This window comes from Nuphar pumila, chromosome 2 (genome assembly GCF_984573655.1).
Source record: "Nuphar pumila chromosome 2, dmNupPumi1.hap1.1, whole genome shotgun sequence".
Taxonomy (NCBI): domain Eukaryota; kingdom Viridiplantae; phylum Streptophyta; class Magnoliopsida; order Nymphaeales; family Nymphaeaceae; genus Nuphar; species Nuphar pumila.
In genome coordinates this window covers 66256042-66276274 of record NC_143250.1, presented here as the reverse complement: position 1 = coordinate 66276274, position 20233 = coordinate 66256042, and the positions used below count along the sequence as shown (strand labels likewise).

Here is a 20233-nt window from a genome sequence, read left to right as displayed (position 1 = left end):
ATTGAGAAAAACAAAACTTAAGAATGGATAAAGGACCTTAAATGAAACAAGTCCATCTGTACATCCAGAAATGAACAGGAAACTGGATCAATTTCAGATTGCATAATACAAGGCAAAAGTGTCATTTGTATATCATTCAACTAAACCAAACCGAAAAAAAGACAGTTTATGACTTTACCGGGATTTTTCCAGATCTCTGAACAATGTTCCAGCAGTGAGTATCCACATCAATTGATCGAACTGCTGTATGCATAAGATGGTCAAGCAACTAGAAAAGTAATTGAAATGACATATCTATTAGAAGGAAATATCAACTGGATCATGGGAACTAAAAGAAGAGAATGAGGCTCCTTGCAGAATTACTGGATGCCTATTCAACTTTCAACTTTCTCTATTTTAAGAAAAACAAACCTGTCACCGTTTCATATATTCTCCTATAACTAGAAGTTTATTTCCACATTTCACCTGTGCGGGAGACATGGAAACACATAAGACTGCTAGAATGGAACTCCAAAATACACAGAGGCTGTCAACACCTATGTCACATGGATACTCCATTTTGGCCCCAGTATCTTGTCCCGTCATATACTAGTTATATTGAAAACTTCATAAAAATGGCTGTATCCTGGTATCCATCTGATATAGGTCAGCGCTGTCAATTGAAGAAGCATTGACAATGAATTTTCTGCATTTGAGATGTTGTAGATCCATTATGCTACTAACAACACGATGGCATGAGGAAGCAGGGAGTGGTTCAAGAATACGACCATTGAGGTAGTCATCTTGATCAAGAGTTGGTTTCACTGCAGACCATGTCAAAGTCTTGAAACCAAGAACCTGCACAAAGTTGCATTATCATAAGACACAAAGGGACGGATACGTTAATGTAATATAGCATCAATCCTTTTACTCTACCTGTACATCAGACAAATATCTCCCATTTTGACTGCCACCAATCACATATAGTTTTTCCTGCACAATTTCTTCTGCGTGCTGTACATTTGACATACAACCGAATCCACCAGTGTGCAAGGACGCATAAAAGAACAAGAAAGAGAACCAAAATTGCAAAAGTCATTAATCAAGAGTAATAGCACAAACTCAATATGATGCATGAGAAGTCAGCACCAAACTTAAAGCTGAAACCACAATGGAACTTCACTTGGTTATGATCAAACCTTGTAACAAGCAGATGGACGAGAACCAGATGTGGGGAGTCGTGTCCACTGGTCATGTGGTATCGACGGTTGAAATGCTTCCATAGTCCCTTATTTCAACATAGCTACTGCTGATGCAATGCAGAAATACACCACCAGGCTCACTTACGCACAATTATGATAAATAAAGATAAATATTCAAAATTGCACAGGAACATGGCAGCATGAAATTACTTATGTTGTATTAAGTATAAATATTGCAAAACAAAATGGCAAATCATAGAAGCGTAGCTATCACGACGGCTTCCTTTTCATTAGAGATCATGTTTTATGATAAGAGAATGTTGCCAAAGCAAACCATCCCAGGAGAGAGAGAGAGAGAGAGAGAGAGATATTCTAGGATATATGAGGCTCATTTACACACAATCATGAAAAATACTAGATAAAAACCATATTCAAAATTGTGCAGGAACATGGCAGCATGAAATTGCTTAAAGGATATTGAATATAAATACTGAAAAACAAAAAGACACAGAGACCCGCTTGATTAGTTACCCAGACAAAGAATATGTTTCTATCGCGTAAAACAACAGAATCTAGAGAAAAATCAATATAGAAGCACGATGGCATCGATCTGTCTCGCACCAATATAGACACATTGGCTCTCACACAGTTTTCTGAAAATTGGATCCTGTGGTTCACATTAGGTTGGCAATTTGGGAGTGGAGGCAAGCGCGTTGGGCACATCCTGAAACTCCCAAATTCAATCAGAACGCACCCGACTAGTCCCTTCCAACATCAATTTGCTACTTCTTTAACTCGAATTCTTGATTTTTCTCTGTTGGGTAATCAAGATACGAATTGGGCAATGCCCATCAAGTGAAAATCGGAGAAATCCTAGCAGTAGACCGTAAAAATAGTGTTAGACAACGAAAAACGATACTTCTAAATCCTATAAGATTACATGGTACCAGGATCAGTAGCTGCTGAATCAAGAAGCTCATCCTTTTCAACACCAATGGGGATGAAAAACTCGCGCATTAACATCTTGGCGATAATTCTAACGTTGGTATTCATCTAGAAAGTGTGGGTACAACAAATCTACCAAACAAGAACTGCATCTTCTACAATAAGATCGATGAAAATTTGTCACAGAAAATTGCCATCACCATCGAACAGAGACTAACAACAGGAGGATTTCAGCAAGAAACTTCGTACCGGAGAGGATGGTCATGAACTATGATTCGAATTCCTCGATGGTTCGACGGTGCGAAGATTCAGACAAGAGAAACGGCTCTTGGCGTTCTTGTGTCGGGATTTGGAGGAGAGTTGGACCAGTTGGTGGTTTCTTGAACGGGAGAAGTGCGTAGGGAGGGACTAAGAGCGAATCCAATACCACTCCATCGGATCTAGGTTCCAAATCCGGCAAGTAGCTATTTGGGTAGGTTTGGATTACGGCTGTCAATGGACCAGGTCCGTACCGGGTACCCAACACCCCAAACCTGAATTTCTGGGTATGGGCATAAAAATGCAGACCTGAAATGGCTCCGGACCAGCTAAAAGGGCACAAGTTTTTGTTTGGATCATATCTCTTGACAAGATCCAAACCCACTTGAATATGCAGAAATGGGGACCCGGATGCTTCTCTTTTTTTTGAGTTCTACTCGGAGAAACCGCCGCAGGTGCAGAAACCTAGTCAAGCTGGCTGAGCCTATGGTCGCTATCCCAGTCAGCCTAAAACTCCAAGGGCTTACCCCTCGATCCCAAGGGAGTCACCAAGCTTTGGCTTACGCAGGGAGTGACGCCCATGGGATTGGAACCTAGGCTGCCCATCAAACAGTCTGGCCCCATCCCACTACACCATCCCCCTTGGATCTGGGGACCAGATACTTTTGGCAAGCCGCTGTATCTTATGTTATTCCCAAGATGAAGACTCATTCCATCTGTCTTGGGAATGCTCTTTCTTTCAGCAGATTTTCATAGCTACCTGGTCATTACCAAAATCACACTTTAGGAAATCCTGAATCTGGCATCTAGTTATTTGGGCAGGTTTGGTTGCACCATGATGGGTCGGAAATCTGACCTACTGACCCACTAGGGCCGAATGCTGACCAGGGGTGCAAACGTGCTGGAGTTTTTGACCCGAATCCGAATTGAATTTTATTCATATTCAGTTCCAGACAGTGTATATCAAAAATCTGGGTTGGATCCAGAACAAATACATTTGGGCCTGTTCAATTGAGATTGGAATCCGATAAAAATATATAGTTGGCTTGGGGTCGGAATGGGTTTTAACCCAAGCCATTTTTCTCTTTTATTTTTTATTTGAAAAACAATAGGTTTGGCTTGTCAGAAATGGGAGGAACTGATAAAAATGTTCTGAAAGGATTCCAAGACGAGAGAAATGGATATAAAGGGAATTGACAGAGGATTAACTAGATTCAGCAGATCAAATAACATCTAATTAATATTCAGATTCGGATTGGCTTTGCAGTCTTACTTTCGAATCTAAATCTATTAATGAGTAACCTGAATTCGATCAGAAATAAAGTTTATCCAATTAGACGGCCGATCTGAATTTGGTATTACCATTTTCCAACCCCGCTTTTACCTGGAACATGATTTTCAAATTCGACAACATAAACAGATAAGGTTGCTTATTGTTTACTTCATTTCTTTACTGGCTCATTAGTAGGAGTTACCTAAAGGGGGACTTGACATCTATGTTATGGATATGACTGAAGATAGAGGATACAGCCATTTTATGAAGTTTTCAGTGTAACTAGTATACAAGGGGATCAAAATGGAATACCTACTGATAAGCATATTAAATGAAATGCAAAAACCAGAAAAAAAAAACAGCCTTATTCATCCCAAAGCAATAACATAGATAAATAATGTCATTACAATAGTAATTTAAAGCAAGCGGAATGACTATTTCCTTCGAACAATTGGGAAAGAACTACTCAAGATTGCTGAGCTACCAATTAGCTCCATCTTCAATCTTTTAATACACCTCAACATGACACCATCTTCAATCTTTTAATACACCTCAACATGACATTGCTTGTTCTTCTTAAGCTAAGAAAGCTTCTAGTCCTTGTTCTCTCCCCTCTCCTCAGCAACTTTCTTCAGTGTTTCCTGAATTTCAAGCATCATACTGTTAGAAAATTGGGTGAGCCTACATATGTTGAACCACACGTTATAAAACTGTCTCAGGTTCAGGGCCGGTTCATGTGACCTAATCGAGATGGGTCATGTGGTATTTCATATGGTATGGTACACTATGTGGAGAGACCTGCTCTGTCTATAATTCTGTAATGGGTTGAATTGAGAACAGACTCCTAAATACATTAGGTTATGGTCCCCAAACCTTATATAATGGTTCTTTCTTTAGATTCCCCATAAGTCAGAAAGAGAATTCAGTTTCTCTCTCATTAAGTCTAGAGAAAGAAAAATGACCAAATATACAGGTACTGGAAGATCATACCATTAACGATCAATTATGGATTCAAGTATCGTTTCCGCATTAAGTTTTGTTTTGTTTTGTTTTTTATCTTAATGATTTAACGAGAACATGGATTTGATCCTCTTTTAGTTTTTGGTGGACTTTTAATCCCACAATTGGTATAAAAGCCATCATGTTCTCGTTGAATCGTTGAAAGATACGATCTTATTGAATATTTCACATTTTTTGTGGTGACGATCCATCACGTTGGATTTTAGGATGTAGGCGGAGGAGGGTCAATCAGCCTCTCCTTCTGCTTGTCGGATCATCATTGGGCGATGAAGGGGCTTGCCCCTATTCAGATCGCTGGACAAGAAGGGTTATTGGGCCCTTTCTCTTTTCCTGACCGCTCTGTAGGAAGGGCAATTGGGCCCTTCTCTGTTAACGACGATCGAATGGATGATGGCCTGGGGCACCTGTATCTCCCCAGCCATCGCCAGTGACTTTTTCAGGTCGATTGCGTCTGGAGGCAGTGGTTCACCCCAGCAACAGTTGCCAGGTGGTTCGAAATCGGCATTGCCCGGTTTGCACCTGATAGCTGTCGTAATGAAGGGGAAGGGCCATATTGGCCCTTCATGTTGTTTATTTTACAGAATGGCCATCAATTAATACCTGATCATCCTCCCCGAACGTCAAACGGTGCTCGACACCGACGGTCTGGGCATCTGGTTAGCCAAGACACTGTTAGGCGATTAGGGAGCATCTCGGCATTCACCTTCAACCCATGCTCAGTCCGGGATCCAGTTTGGGTTGTGACTGTGTGCGTCTTTGACAGGTGGTGTCGAGCCATATTCTGCCGTTAGGAGGCGTCAGGAGGTATTCGGGCTCCACAGGAGTTGTCAGACTCAGTTCGGCCTTATGAGTGGGACTCAGTTCGGCCTTATGAGTGGTGTCAGGCCGAATTCGGCCTTTAGGGTAGTGCCATACCAATTTTTCGGCCTCCTCAATGGTGACAGGCTGAATCCAGCCTTTTAGGCGATGACAGACCGAGCCCAAATGTATACTTTTAGTAATGAATATGGGATAATCATTCAGTTTTTCATGTGAATAATGAGTCGGTACAAAGAAAAACTCGTTGTTTAACAGGACTGATTGTCCATGTTTTGATTACTGTATTGATAGTACAACTTACAAGTTGACACTTCTGTCCAAAGTCTAAGTGTTAATGTTGTATTGGGTATCTTGTAATGGGGTTCACCATTGTTTAAATATGTTATTTTATGTTATTGCATGTAAATATAAATATTAATAGTGAGTTTGTTTGTTCTTTATTCAGTTAATATCTCTACTTATATGATATCTGTAAACATTAATTTCATCATTGTTTTGAGTTGTTCTAATTTTAAGAATTGAAAAGAAAATGTTATGATTGTGCTTGAATGTATGGATCTGGATCTTGCACTACGAGAAGATCAACCACCTTCTCTTACGGATAAGAGTTCTACTGAGGATAAAAAGAACTCCGAGCAGTGGGATCGATCTAATTGCATGAGTCTCATGATCTTCAAACATGCAATTCTTGAACCCTTGAAAGGCACCATATTCGAAAAGGCAAATGTCAAACATTTTCTTGAAGAAATTAAAAAACATTTTATGAAAAACGAAAAGGCTGAGACAAGTACTCTTCTTTCGAGTCTTGTCTCAATGAAGTATAAGGGCAAATGAAACATTCGGAAGTACGTCATGGAGATGTCTCATCTTGCTTTAAAACTCAAGGCATTAAGGTTAGAGTTGTCCGAGGACTTACTCGTGCACTTGGTTTTGATATCCCTTCCTGCACAGTACAACCAATTTAAGGTCGGTTATAACTGTCAGAAGAAAAAATAGACTCTTAATGAACTCATTTCACGCTGTGTGCGAGAAGAGGATAGGATAAAACAAGAGAAGACTGAGAGTGCTCATTTAGCAGTAACCTCTAAGGATATGTTTAAGAAAAAAAAATGACTAAGAAAGCTGCAGTTGACCCTCAATCGCAGAAGAAACAGAAAAGACATCAAGACCCAAAGTCTAGTTGTTTCTTTTGCAAAGGGGAGGGTCACGTGAAGAAGAACTGTACCAAGTATCATGTTTGGCGTGAGAAAAAAGGTGCACTCCTTACTTTGGTTTGTTCTGAAGTTAATTTGACTTATGTGCCCAAACACACTTGGTGGATGGATTTTGGTGCTATCACTCACACAAGTGTGTCCATGCAGGGTTGCGTAAATTGTTGACCACCAATTGATGCTGAAATATTCATCTATGTGGACGATAGCGAAATAGTTGAAGTTGAAGCAATAGAAACTTTTATGTTACTTTTAAAGACCAAAAATTATTTAGATTTAAAAGAAACATTTATTGTGTCATCTTTTAGGCAGAATTTGGTTTTTATTTTCATTTTAGATAAATACGTTTTTTCTTGTTTATTTGAAAATAATGAATTTAAATTGTTTATTGATTCAAATCTTATTGAGACCGGTTCTTTATCTACGGTTGATAACCTTTATATGCTTGATACTATTGTCTCATTTAATGAAATATTGCAATTAAGTTCTCGTGGTACAAAACGAAAATTGACAAATAAGAATTCTGCTTTATTATGGCATAAGCGCTTAGATCATATTTTTAAACAAAGAATTGAAATGCTTGTGTCAAATGAGATTCTTGATTTCACTGACTTTCAGGTTTATATTGAGTGTATAAAAGATAAACGAACAAACATAAGAAAATTAGGTGTTAAAAAAAGAATACATGTCTTAGAACTAATCCATACAGATATTTGTGGACCCCTTCCCTATAGCTTCTTGGAATAGTCAACAATATTTTATTACATTCAAAGACGACTATTCTCGTTATGAGTACCTATATTTGATTCATAAAAAGTCTCAGCCCATGGATGTATTTAAATCGTATAAGGCCGAAGTTGAAAATCAACTTGATAAAAGAATTCAGGTCGTCAAATCTGACCATGGTGGTGAGTACTATGGTAGATATGATGAATTAGATGAACAACGTCAAGAGCTTTTTGCCAAATTCCTAGCGAAATTTAGGATCGTCCCTCAATATATCATGTCAGGCACCCTAACATGAATGATGTTGCTGAAAGACGAAACATGACTCTTAAGGATATGGTAATGAGTATGATTTCTCATTCTACCTTACTAAAGTCTCTATAGGGAGAAGCATTAAAGACTACAACCTATGTTTTGAACAAGGTACCCTCTAAAGCAGTAACCAAGACTCCATATGAATTGTAGATAGGTCAAAAACCTAGTTTGAAATATTTTCATATTTGGAGGTATTCAGCTGATGCTAGGCCCTATAGGCCACATGAAACAAAACTGAATTCTAGAACGATTAGCTGCTATTTTGTTGGGTATTATGAAAGGTCCAAGGGCTATAAGTTTTATAACACTGCGAATAAGTTTTTTTTTCGAAACGGAAAACACTTGTTTCTTTGAGGGTGCTGAGTTTGAGAGGAGTGATAAAGTAAAAGACATTGTTTTTGAAGAATAGTCTATTTCTCTTCCTACAATTATAGATCACAATGATCATATTTTTATTCCTAACATTGTTCTCACAAATTCGGATCAAGATAATGCTTTAGATCTCCCTATCCAAAATCATGCTTTTACTCCTGGAGTTCAAACTCAACAAACTCAATAAACACCTCAAGAACCAGTGTCATTAAGAAAATCTACTAGAGAGAGAATAAGAGCAATTTCATATGATTATATTGTCTTTCTACAAGAACATGAGGATAATACTAGCTTAATGAAATATGATCCAATCAACCTCCATCAAGTCACATAAAGTTCTAACCCTCAAAAATGGATTAAAGCAATACATAAGGAGATTAAATCCATGAGGGACAATGACGTGTGAGAACTTGTCTCATTACCTGAAAGTGTAAAAACATTGGTTGCAAATAGATATTTAAAACCGAAAAGGATTCAAAGGGTAATATGGAAAGATATAAGGTTTGTCTTGTTGCAAAATGGTTTACTCAAAAGAAAGGCATTGACTACACAAAGACTTTCTCTCTGGTTTCTACGAAAGACTCTTTCAAGATTATGATGACACTTATGACTCATTATGACTTAGAGCTACATCAAATGGATGTTAAGACTGCATTCCTTAATAGAGACATTGATGAGATAATATGCATGATCCAACTAGAATATTTTGCCTCAGGCGATGCCAAGAAGTTGGTTTGCAAACTAAAGAAATTCATCTATGGACTTAAGCAAGCTTCTCGTCAGTGGTATCATAAATTTTATCAAGTTGTCCTCTCGTTTGGTTTTGAGATGCATGTGGTGAATGAATGCATATATCATAAGTTCAGTGAGAGTAAATTCATTTTTCTAGTTTTGCACATAGATGATATATTGCTTGCTAGTAATGATATAGGCATACTGCATGAAACCAAGAGATTTTTGACAAAAAAATTTGAAATAAAAAATCCTGGGGATGTCTCTTTTGTATTAGGGATCTAGATACATCGAGATCATTCTTGAGGTATTCTTGGATTATCACCAAAGAAATATATCAAAAAAGATTCTGGATAGATTTGGCATGAAGGATTGTAAACCAGGTGACACCCTTGTTGCTAAAGGAGACTTAGTGCCTCAAACACCAGTTTAAAGTTAAGGCTATGAAAAAGATTTTATATGCATATGTTATAGAGAGTCTTATGTATGTTCAAGTATGTACGCATCTGAATTTTGCGTACATTATTGAGATGTTGGGCAGATATCTTAGTAACCCAGGTATAGATCATTGAAAAACAGTCAAATGGGTTATGCAGTATTTGCAAAGAACAAAAGGTTACATGCTCACATATAGAAAGTAAGATCAATTGGGGATCGTTGGGTATTCTGATTCTAACTTTGTGGGATGTCAAGATAGTCGCATATCCACGTCAGACTATATTTTTTTGTTGGTTGGGAGAGCTATTTCCTGGAGGAATCTTCCACCATGACAGAAGAATTCGTGGCTTGTTATGAGGCATCCAACCATGAGATATTGCTACGTAATTTTGTCATAAGGCTGTATATTTTGAATAATGTTGAAAGACCACTAAAGTTATTTTGTGACAATAATTCAACAGTGTTATATTTCAATAACAGGAACTCATCGAAGTCAAAACATATTGACATTAAATTCCTTGTTAAAGAAAGAGTGCAGAATGGTCAAATATCAATAGAACATATTAGCACAAACTCTATGATTGTAGATCCGCTTACTAAAGGTTTACCACCTAAGGTCTTTCATGAGCTTACTGCTCACATGGGTGTTTTATCATTTTATAATATACTAGTTTAGTGAGAGTTTGTATTTGGACATTCTATGATATAATAAAGTCTTATTTTGCCACTTTGGTATAAAGTTAAAGTTTTAGTTTCATTTTGTACTCATTATGTTGTAATCTCACAAAAGTTTTCAGAAAGGACCAATTGAAAATAGGCATGTTTGATCATATTGCATGTAATTTTCATACTTCACATCCATACTTGATCCATATCATTTAGTTGAATCGATATATATGATCATTGATGGGGTCCAATTACGTTATTTGTAATGAAGATTGCTTTAGTTTTATGTTGACATGATCAATGGACCGAATTGGTAGAGGATAAGATAATATTTTTGAGCTCATAAGGTTACAACATGTGATTATAAGGTTACGCACGTGACCCAAGTGAAAGACTGTTAAAAAATCGTGTGGGCCTATATACGTTGAACCACACGTAAAACTATCTAAGGTTCAGGCCCGGTTTATGTGATCTAATCCAGATGGGCTCTCATATGGTATGGTACACTATATGAAGAAACATGCTCTGTCTACAATTCTGTAATGAGTCGAATTTGAGACAAACTTTTAAATACATTAAGTCATGGTCTCCAAACCATATATAAAGGTCATCTCTTCAGATTCTCCATAAATCAGAAAGAGAATTCAGTCTCTCTCTCATTAAGTCTAGAGAAAGGAAAATGGCCAAACATATAAGTTCTAAAAGATCATATCATCAACGATCAACTGAAGCACTATGGATTCAGGTATCGCTTCCGCATTAAGTTTTATTTTATTTTTTATCTTAACGATTTAACAAGGGCATGGATTCAATCCACTTTTAGTTTTTGATGGACTTTTAATCTCACACATACCCTTCAACCCACAGAAATAAATGTGTGCCCCTTGATCCAAAAGCTTGAAGACATTGTACTTCTCGATTTTATCCTGTATATATACATCTTCCCACCATTTTTTGTTCTTTTGCACCCTACTCAATGCTAACTCGTACCTAAAATTATTAGGATACTCGAGTAGATACTTCTTGAGCACATCATCATAGAGAAGGTTGTCGGTGTTTGCCACACCAAGGAAAAGCCATGCGAGACCGGTGAATCTAAAGGAGGAGATAGACTCCATGAACATGCACCTAAGGTATCCTCTCTAAGGCGCCACACCAGTTCCAGTGGCAATCATGATGTGGGTGGCATTTGGATCATCCTCAGGTAATAGGATCACTTTGCCAGAACCAAGTATTTTAAAGCCCACAACAAACAACAACAACAACTACGCCTTCATCCCAAAACAATTGGGGTCGGCAATATGAACCAACAAAGAAAATCATTCTGGGTCTTCCACATGAATCCTTCTCCTCCAATCATTTCTATCCAATGCCATGTCCTCGGTGAGGTTCAAAGCATTCATATTCTTTCCTATCATCTCCATCCAAGTCTTCCTAGGCTTACCCCAACCTCTTTTAACTAATATATTTTCCCATTTCTCCATCCTTCTAACTGAAGCATCATTAGGCCTTCGTCGAATATGTCCAAACACCGTAAACGATTCTATCTCATCTTATTTTCAATGGGTGCAACGCCTACCTTCCTACGTATCTCCTCGTTCTGAATCTTATCTTTTATGGTATTTCCACACATTCATCTAAGCATACGCATCTCAGCTACACTCATTTTTTGAATATGATGTCTCTTGGCAGCCCGACATTTCGTACAATATAGTAAAGCGGGCCTAATAGTAGTCCTATAAAACTTTCCCTTCAACCGCAATGGCATTCTACGATCGCACAACACTCCAATTGCACTTTTCCATTTCATTCACCCAACATTTATCCTATGATTTACATCTCAATCAATTTCTCCATACTTTTGAATGATAGATCCCAAATATTTGAAACAATCATCCACCGGTATTTCTTGCTCACCAAGCTTCACTACACTCCCATCACTACTTCGTTGCTTACTAAACTGACATTCCATATATTTTGTCCTACTCTTACTCAACTTAAAACCACTTGCTTCCAATGTCTGACTCCATAATTCTAACTTAGCATTAACCCTAGCTCTAGACTCATCAATCAAAACAATATCATCAGCAAACAACATAGGCACATTTTCTTGAATTGATCTCGTAAGCTCATCCATCACTATAGCAAATAGGAAAGGGCTTAAAGCAGATCCTTGATGTAACCCAACCGTTATAGGAAAATTGCTACAAACTCCATTCTTTTCAAAAATAATATTTCGGTTTTGGACTATTCAAGCACAGTGAGTAGTCTATGTATCGTGATGCAAAATTTTTTCATAATTCAAATTTGTTTAGTAATATAAACAAAAGGCATGGCTTTGGGTGCATTATAGTAATGAAAAAGTTTGAGAATGCAAAGCAAGACATCTTGCTACTTGAACAGAAGTCAGCTTGTACCAGTGAGCTTGATTTTGTCGCCTGGATTGGAGTTACAAGGAAAATTGCTGCAAACTCCATTCTTTGAAGGGTCTTCCTTTCCGGTCTCGGGATCACACAGACTAGCTGTTTTTCCATCAAAAGCATCCCCATAGCGGGTTGAGGCAATTGAGTAGAGCCAGACTGCATGGGAACTACCAGGTTTCTTAGGATTTTCGCCCTGCAAAGAGACATAGTAGATAGTTTCAGGAAAGTACAACATAACAGAGCCACCCAACCAGATGAGAAAGACCAAGCAATCAGTAATTCAAAGGCACATTGACTAGAAAAGTTGATGGCTTGTTCACACAAACTGAAAAAAAAACATAAAATTGAAAGCAACGCAGCTTTCTAAACAATCAGTATTTTGGCCATTTAAGAAAACGATGCATAAAACCAATTCTTAACCTGTATTGCCAATTCTGGAAAATTCACATTTCTAGAATTACAGGGGTCTTTCATTTGCAAAAGAAGCAAACAGATTAACAAGTTTCCCCTTTGGCAAATAAATTTGTTACATCATGGTCACAAATCCTCTTAAACATATTTGCATGCTTATAGAACATCAAACATTAAGATGATAGACCTAAAATGTCCCATTATATGGCAAAGTTTATCCGTGGACATGTCTGACCAGTATAGAAAAAAAGAAGATTGATCTCAGAACTGGCAAGCGAAGGCAAGTTACTGATGGATTCAGTGAACTCAGAAAGCACAAAATCTCCTGCAGCTGTAGCCAGATTAGGGTACAAGTCTTGGTTCCCCATCAACTCAGGATGAGTAGCTGATTCTCTATTCTTTAGGCATAATTAACCTTGCTATCTCACATTCAATAACATCTCTAACAAGCCTGCATTTTATATGTAAGAGGAATAACACCATAGCTTTGTCCTTCCCTGTATAGCACATTCCCACCATTCTCGATAACAATATGGGATGTTTCTGTAATGAAATAAGCGGAAGAAACCAAGAATGCTAAAGCATTCACTATGTCCCACACGGACAAATGCAACAAGCACAAGAGAGAAAATCCACTAAGGGATATACAAAGGGCCTTATAAAAAGGCTACACACATGAAAAATAATATCACTATTATTGAAGAGGAGCTCTCAAGAGCAATGCAACATACATGGGGGGTTCCCCCTATTTATAAGAAGAGGAGACCAAAGGGGCTCCCAATAGAGTCGTTGGGAGCCCCCAACGGTCACATATGTGACCGTTGGGGGCCCCAACGACTCCATTGTGGGGCCCCTTTTCGGTATCCAAAAAATACAAAAATAAAAAGAAAAAGAAAAAATAGTGAAATACGAGAAACAAAATAAGTACCCCTATGGGGTACTTTGTGAAATGACCATAATACCCCTATCGGGTATTATGGTATTATTACATATGTTTTAACACCCCCCCTCAAACTTTACGGGGGAATGACCGAAAGTTTGCCAAGGAGGAACAAGAAGCGAGGAGCAGGCAGGGCTTTGGTGAAGAAATCAGCAAGTTGATATTCTGAAGTGACATATGGCAGTGTTACTGTCCCACGAAGATATTCATCACGTACATAATGACAATCCATTTCAATATGTTTCGTCCTCTCATGGAAAGTGTGGTTGCTGGCAATGTAGATAGCACTTTTGTTGTCACAACAAAGCTTCGAAGCCCCGGTAATTTCGACTCCCATATCTTGAAGAAGACTTCGAAGCCACACCAGCTCCATTGTAGTGGTTGCCATAGCCCTGTATTCTGCTTCAGTAGAAGACAATGAGACTTTCTGCTGCTTCTTGCACCTCCAAGCAATTAGCGAATCTCCTAGGAATACACAAAAGCCAGTAGTTGAGATTCGATCATTTGGGTTTCCTCCCCAGTCAGCATCAGTATAAGCTAGTAAATCTAAGGAAGAGATTGAGGATATGAATAGCCCTTTAGTCAAAGTATTTTTAATATATCGAATGATCCGGAGCACAGCACTCATATGCACAGATGTAGGAGCATGCTGAAATTGGCTTGCAGAGTGCACAGCATGAGCAATATCGGGCCTGGTGATAGTCAGATAGGTGAGGGAGCCTATGAGTTGCCTGTAGGGCGTAGGATCGTCCAGCAGAACTCCATCCTCCAGTCGTAGTTTAGCATTGATAACCTCGGGAGTCTCCACCTTTTTATCATCTGAAATCCCAGATTTGGAGCATATGTCTGCAGCAAGCTTCATCTGTGACAATATATACCCTCGAGGAGAGTATGCAACTTCTATGCCAAGAAAGTACCTGAGAAAACCCAGATCAGACATATCAAAATTATGTTTTAACATATTTTTAACTTTAAGAATACCGCTTTCATCATTGCCAGTGATGATCATATCATCAACATAAAGCAAAAGGATGATGATACTATTACCTGCATTTTTAACAAAAAGAGCAGTGTCAGTATAACATGAGCGAAATCCCAATTGTAACATGATAGCACTAAATCTATCATACCAAGCCTTAGGGGCTTGTTTAAGACCATATAAGGCTTTTAATAACCGAAGGGTTTGACCTTGGTTAACATTGATTCCCGGCGGAGGATCCATATATACTTCTTCATTCAACTGACCATTAAGAAAGGCATTTTTAACATCTAATTGGAATATAGGCCATTTCTTAGATGATGCTACCGCAATTAAAGTTCTAACGCTTGTCATGCGAGCCACGGGAGCAAAAGTCTCCTCATAATCGATGCCATATTCTTGTGAGTATCCCTTAGCAACTAATCTAGCTTTATAGCGCTCTAGGAAACCATCACTTTTTGTTTTGACTTTGTAGACCCATCGACATCCTATAGCTTTCTTATTTGGAGGAAGGTGAACTATTTCCCAAGTTTTAGCTTTATTTAAAGCATCTAGTTCAACTTTCATTGCTTCAACCCAATGAGGTATACTTTTTGCTTGATTATAATGGGAGGGTTCATAGTAAGAATGCAAGGCTATTAGACAAGCTCTATATTTAGGTGAAAGAATTTCATATGAGACAAACCTATTAGGTGGGATTGATTCTCTAGAAGAACGCCTAAGGGAGGTTTCTTCTAGGGGTTCATTAAGCCGCAAGAATTTTTCTAAAGCACTAATAGGTTGGGCTTCCTCACGCCGAGTGTATACTTGGAGATTGTCACCATTAGTTGGTGATACATCATCATCATGAGAATCATGAGTATTTTCTAAAATTTCCGGATGACTCAAAGAGTCATCATTTGAATCTTCTAAAAGATCATTGATAAACATATAATCAATTTCATTTGATTTTTCCAATATGTCAAATCCATTTTCATCTTCTAAAAAGGTTACATCTTTGGAGACAAATAACTTATTGTTTTTATGATCAAAGCATCTATAGCCTTTTTGATTTTCACCATATCCTAAAAATACACATTCTATTGCTTTAGGTGACAATTTATCTCTTTTATGTAAAAGAACAAAGCATTTACACCCAAAAATCCGAAGACGATTGTAGTCGGGTGTCATATTAAAAAGTTTTTCATAAGGAGAGATATTATTCAATTTTGAAGATGGCATCCTATTGATTAAATAGGTGGAGGTTAACACGGCTTCGGCCCAAAAATTTTTAGGAATATTTTTAGAAATGAGTAAGGATCTAGTGGTTTCCAAAATATGCCTATGTTTTCTTTTCGCTAGACCGTTTTGTTGAGGAGTTCTTGGGCAAGATTTTTGATGACAAATGCCATGTTGTTTTAGATATGCTTGAAAATCATTTGATAAGTATTCTCCACCCGAATCGGATCTAAGAATGGATATTTGACTTTGAAATTGATTTTGAATTTTTGCATGGAATTCTTTAAAAAAGTTAAAAACTTCCGATTTAAAGTTAAGAAAATAAATCCATACATATCTAGTATAATCATCAATAAAAGTAACATAATATGAATAACCACCTTTAGATAGAACCGGAGATGGCCCCCAAACATCGGAATGCACCAATTCAAAAGGTCTTGTTGTCACAAAGGATCTAATAGGAAAAGGAGTAGACTTCATTTTGCCAAAAATGCAATCTTTGCAATTGATATCTTTTTCTTTACAAAACTTGTTTCCAAAAGGAAAAAGATACATTTTAGAGTAACTTGGATGTCCAAGCCTTTTATGCCAAGTTTCAATATTTTTGTCTTGGACATAAGTACAAAATGAGGTATTTGGAAGCATTAAATTATCCATAAAATAAAGGTCTCCCTTCCTATGGCCTTGCCCAATCCGCTTCCCGGACCGGAGATCCTGCACAAAGCACCCTTGGGATGAGAAAGATATTTCACATCCATGGTCGGCTATTTGAGAAACGGAAAAGAGGTTAAGATTTAATTTTGGAACTATTCTAACTTTTGGAACAAGGAAATTTTGAACATTTTTAGAATCAAGAGTTCCAACACCATTTATTTTGAGAAAAGTTCCATCGGCCGTAGAGACACAAGACATTTTTGAATTGGTGTGCACATTGGTTAATGCATTTTCATGAGGGGTCATGTGAAAAGAAGCTCCGGAATCTAAAATCCAAGAGTACGTACCGGGAGGTGATGATGAGGCAATGGCGGCACCGGAGGTGGAAGAAGTAACCTTTAAGATTTGTTGAAGAGCCAAGGAGATTTGTCCAAGAGTGTCTTTGAGATCCCCGTTCTTGCCGTCATCTTCTTTGGTGGTGGATTCTTCAACGGAAGCCACCTTTGGCTTGAATGCCCCATTTAGCTTTGGGCAAACGGGTTTAATATGTCCCGGCTCATAACAATGGTGACATATAATCATTTTTCTTCCACCACTCCCTTGCTTACCAAAATGAGGTGGTTTGTATGTTTTAACATGATTGCCGGGTTTAGATACGGCAAGAACTTCCTCTATGCTTTTACCCATGCTATGCCTAGTCTCTTCTTGAGTAATCTCGGCAATAGCTTCTTCTAAGGGAGGAAACGTGGATCTATGGAGAAGTGAGGATCTCACTTGTTCAAATTCGGGACGAAGCCCAAATAAAAATTGGAACAATCTATCTTGTTCCATTTGTTTTTGTCTTAGAACCACATCCTCCATAGATACCCATTTAGGCTCTAAAAGAGCCAATTCATCCCACAAAGGATTTAGAGCACTATAGTAATCTTGTATGCTCATGTCGCCTTGTTTTGTGGTTCTTACTTTTTCTTGCAAGAAATAAGCTCTTGCAAGATCCTTTTGGGTAAACATACCCTTCATAAAAAACCAAGCTTCATTTGCCCGGCGGAATTTTGCAATATTTGCACATACCTTAAGTTCGACATTATTCATAAACCATGCAAGGATTTTTGCATGGTTGCTCTCCCAATCTTCCATTTGATGATTATAATCTTCAATGGCTTTGAGACGAGCATCGCCTTCAAGTGCTTTCTCTTGATCTCCTTCCATCTTTGTGAGCTTAAGTTGGGGTTCCGGAATGGTTCCCATTACATAACCCCAAAGTTTCTTGCCTTTGAGATTATTCTCCATTGCGGATGCCCACATCATGTAATTTTTTCCATTGAGTTTGAATGATAGATCGATCTTGACTTCCATTGCTACACAAGGAAGATGTGAGAAAGAAAGGAAGTAGAGAGAGACAAGATTTTACCTTTAGAAGATCAATTGGCTCTGATACCATGTAATGAAATAAGCGGAAGAAACCAAGAATGCTAAAGCATTCACTATGTCCCACACGGACAAATGCAACAAGCACAAGAGAGAAAATCCACTAAGGGATATACAAAGGGCCTTATAAAAAGGCTACACACATGAAAAATAATATCACTATTATTGAAGAGGAGCTCTCAAGAGCAATGCAACATACATGGGGGGTTCCCCCTATTTATAAGAAGAGGAGACCAAAGGGGCTCCCAATAGAGTCATTGGGAGCCCCCAACGGTCACATATGTGACCGTTGGGGGCCCCAACGACTCCATTGTGGGGCCCCTTTTCGGTATCCAAAAAATACAAAAATAAAAATAAAAAGAAAAATAAAAAATAGTGAAATACGAGAAACAAAATAAGTACCCCTATGGGGTACTTTATGAAATGACCATAATACCCCTATCGGGTATTATGGTATTATTACATATGTTTTAACAGTTTCACCAGGAGATTTTGGACCAACAAGCCTCTCAACTGAAACTATAGTAGCAGTATAAGGCTCCTTGGGTCTCTAAACATTTAGAGGAGGTTCTTTCGTATTCTCGAGCTCTAAGGGTGAGACTGAGACTTTGACCTCACTTGCTTGTTGCACAGACATGCAATCTCGATACCCATTTGCTGAAAGTGATTTCTTGGATTTCAAACTCACAGAGAAGACAAGAAGACATGCTTTGCCTCGAAAATTCAGATCATGTGCCTACATTCACAAAAGGGATGAACTAAACATTAACAGAAATTTTCAATTCAAAGATAAAATGAACAAAAAATTCTAAAACAGAGAGAAAACAGATATCGAAATCAAGAACTTTTACAGTTTTATAAAATGAAAAGCTTTCTTAGCAAGTACATAAATACAAAAAACCCAACCCCACATGATTGGAACAAAGATTTTCATATGCACGATTCTTATTGTCCTTCTATTTATTATTCTGCATGGTTTCACAGATTTAACAGTTTCTGTTCACTTCATAACACAGCTTAACATGAAATTTGTTTAAGGTCTTTGGTAAGACAAACTGAGACTCCATTAACTAAGTCCTCAGGCATCTCCCTGAGCGTTCAACGTGCACGTCAAGATACCAAATATTCAACTCTTTGAGTCTTGGTTAATTCTCCTTATGACTTGGCATAAGAAGTCTTAGTACGTGTCAAGCTACCTCCGAGAACCAATTCAGCAACTAGTATGGCCTTTAGTTGATATGATCTGATCATTTTTCAGATCCATTTGATGATAACATAGCATTTTATACAAGAAAAGACTCATTAAAGGTACACTTGCATCTCAACAGTATAAATAAAGAAAGCCATTCTTGGTGCGCTCGCATACAATACTTAATTCTAGACAGGCAGATCGAAAGGATCAATTCATACACATCAAATTGCACAAGTGATAATGCATTGTGCATAAAACTTATCTGATTCTATATCTTACATTAATTAACTAGTACAACACTAACAAGTATTATAGAGTGTCAGCTTAGAGCCATTCCACATTCAACCATTTGTTAAACTAAGCCTTTTGGCTACACAAACCGATCGCATAAACATAACAAAACTACACTTCCGATATGGTTGTATCATCATTATTCAAACTTTTGAATAAAGAAATAGAGGGAATTGATAAAAAAATCGTATAATACCTTAAATCCTGATCTCCTCACAGCTGCATCATTAGTAAACTGTCCACAATAGACAGCCTACAAATAGATGATCAATCGGAAACAACAGACATAAAGAAACATTCAAAAAGAAAAATGCAACATAAAAAAGCGAATGAAACGAACTAAAAATCCAATCCACCTTAAAAGCTCCAACAGAAATCGAAAAGGCTAAAAAGGCAAAAATAGTAGGAATAGAAGAGAATGAAGTAAACTTCAAAGTTATATATATGCGATAAATTCTCTACTGTAAATTAAAATAAAAAAGGAAATATTAACGCAGGCAAGAAGATCAATGAACACGATGAAACATGAGGACAATAAAAATTTTCAACTAAAAATCGAACTCAAGCTAAATAGAAACAATGGGCAAAAAATAAATATCGTGAACAAATACTTGAACCTTAGAGGAATCGAAAACCAAAATCGATCTAACCGAAAAATCATGCCAAAAACCAAAAGAAAAATCGATCTAACCAGAAAATCACGCTAAAACCCAAAAATTAAAGGGACCGCCCCGTTTCCGT

General features: G+C 37.7%; 1 pseudogene; it reads right to left on the bottom strand.

The window, feature by feature from the left end:
- Positions 1-4199: 4199 nt before the first annotated feature.
- On the bottom strand, positions 4200-19718 carry LOC149845627 (ferredoxin--NADP reductase, embryo isozyme, chloroplastic-like; annotated as a pseudogene).
- Between the last annotated feature and the right edge of the window lie 515 nt (positions 19719-20233).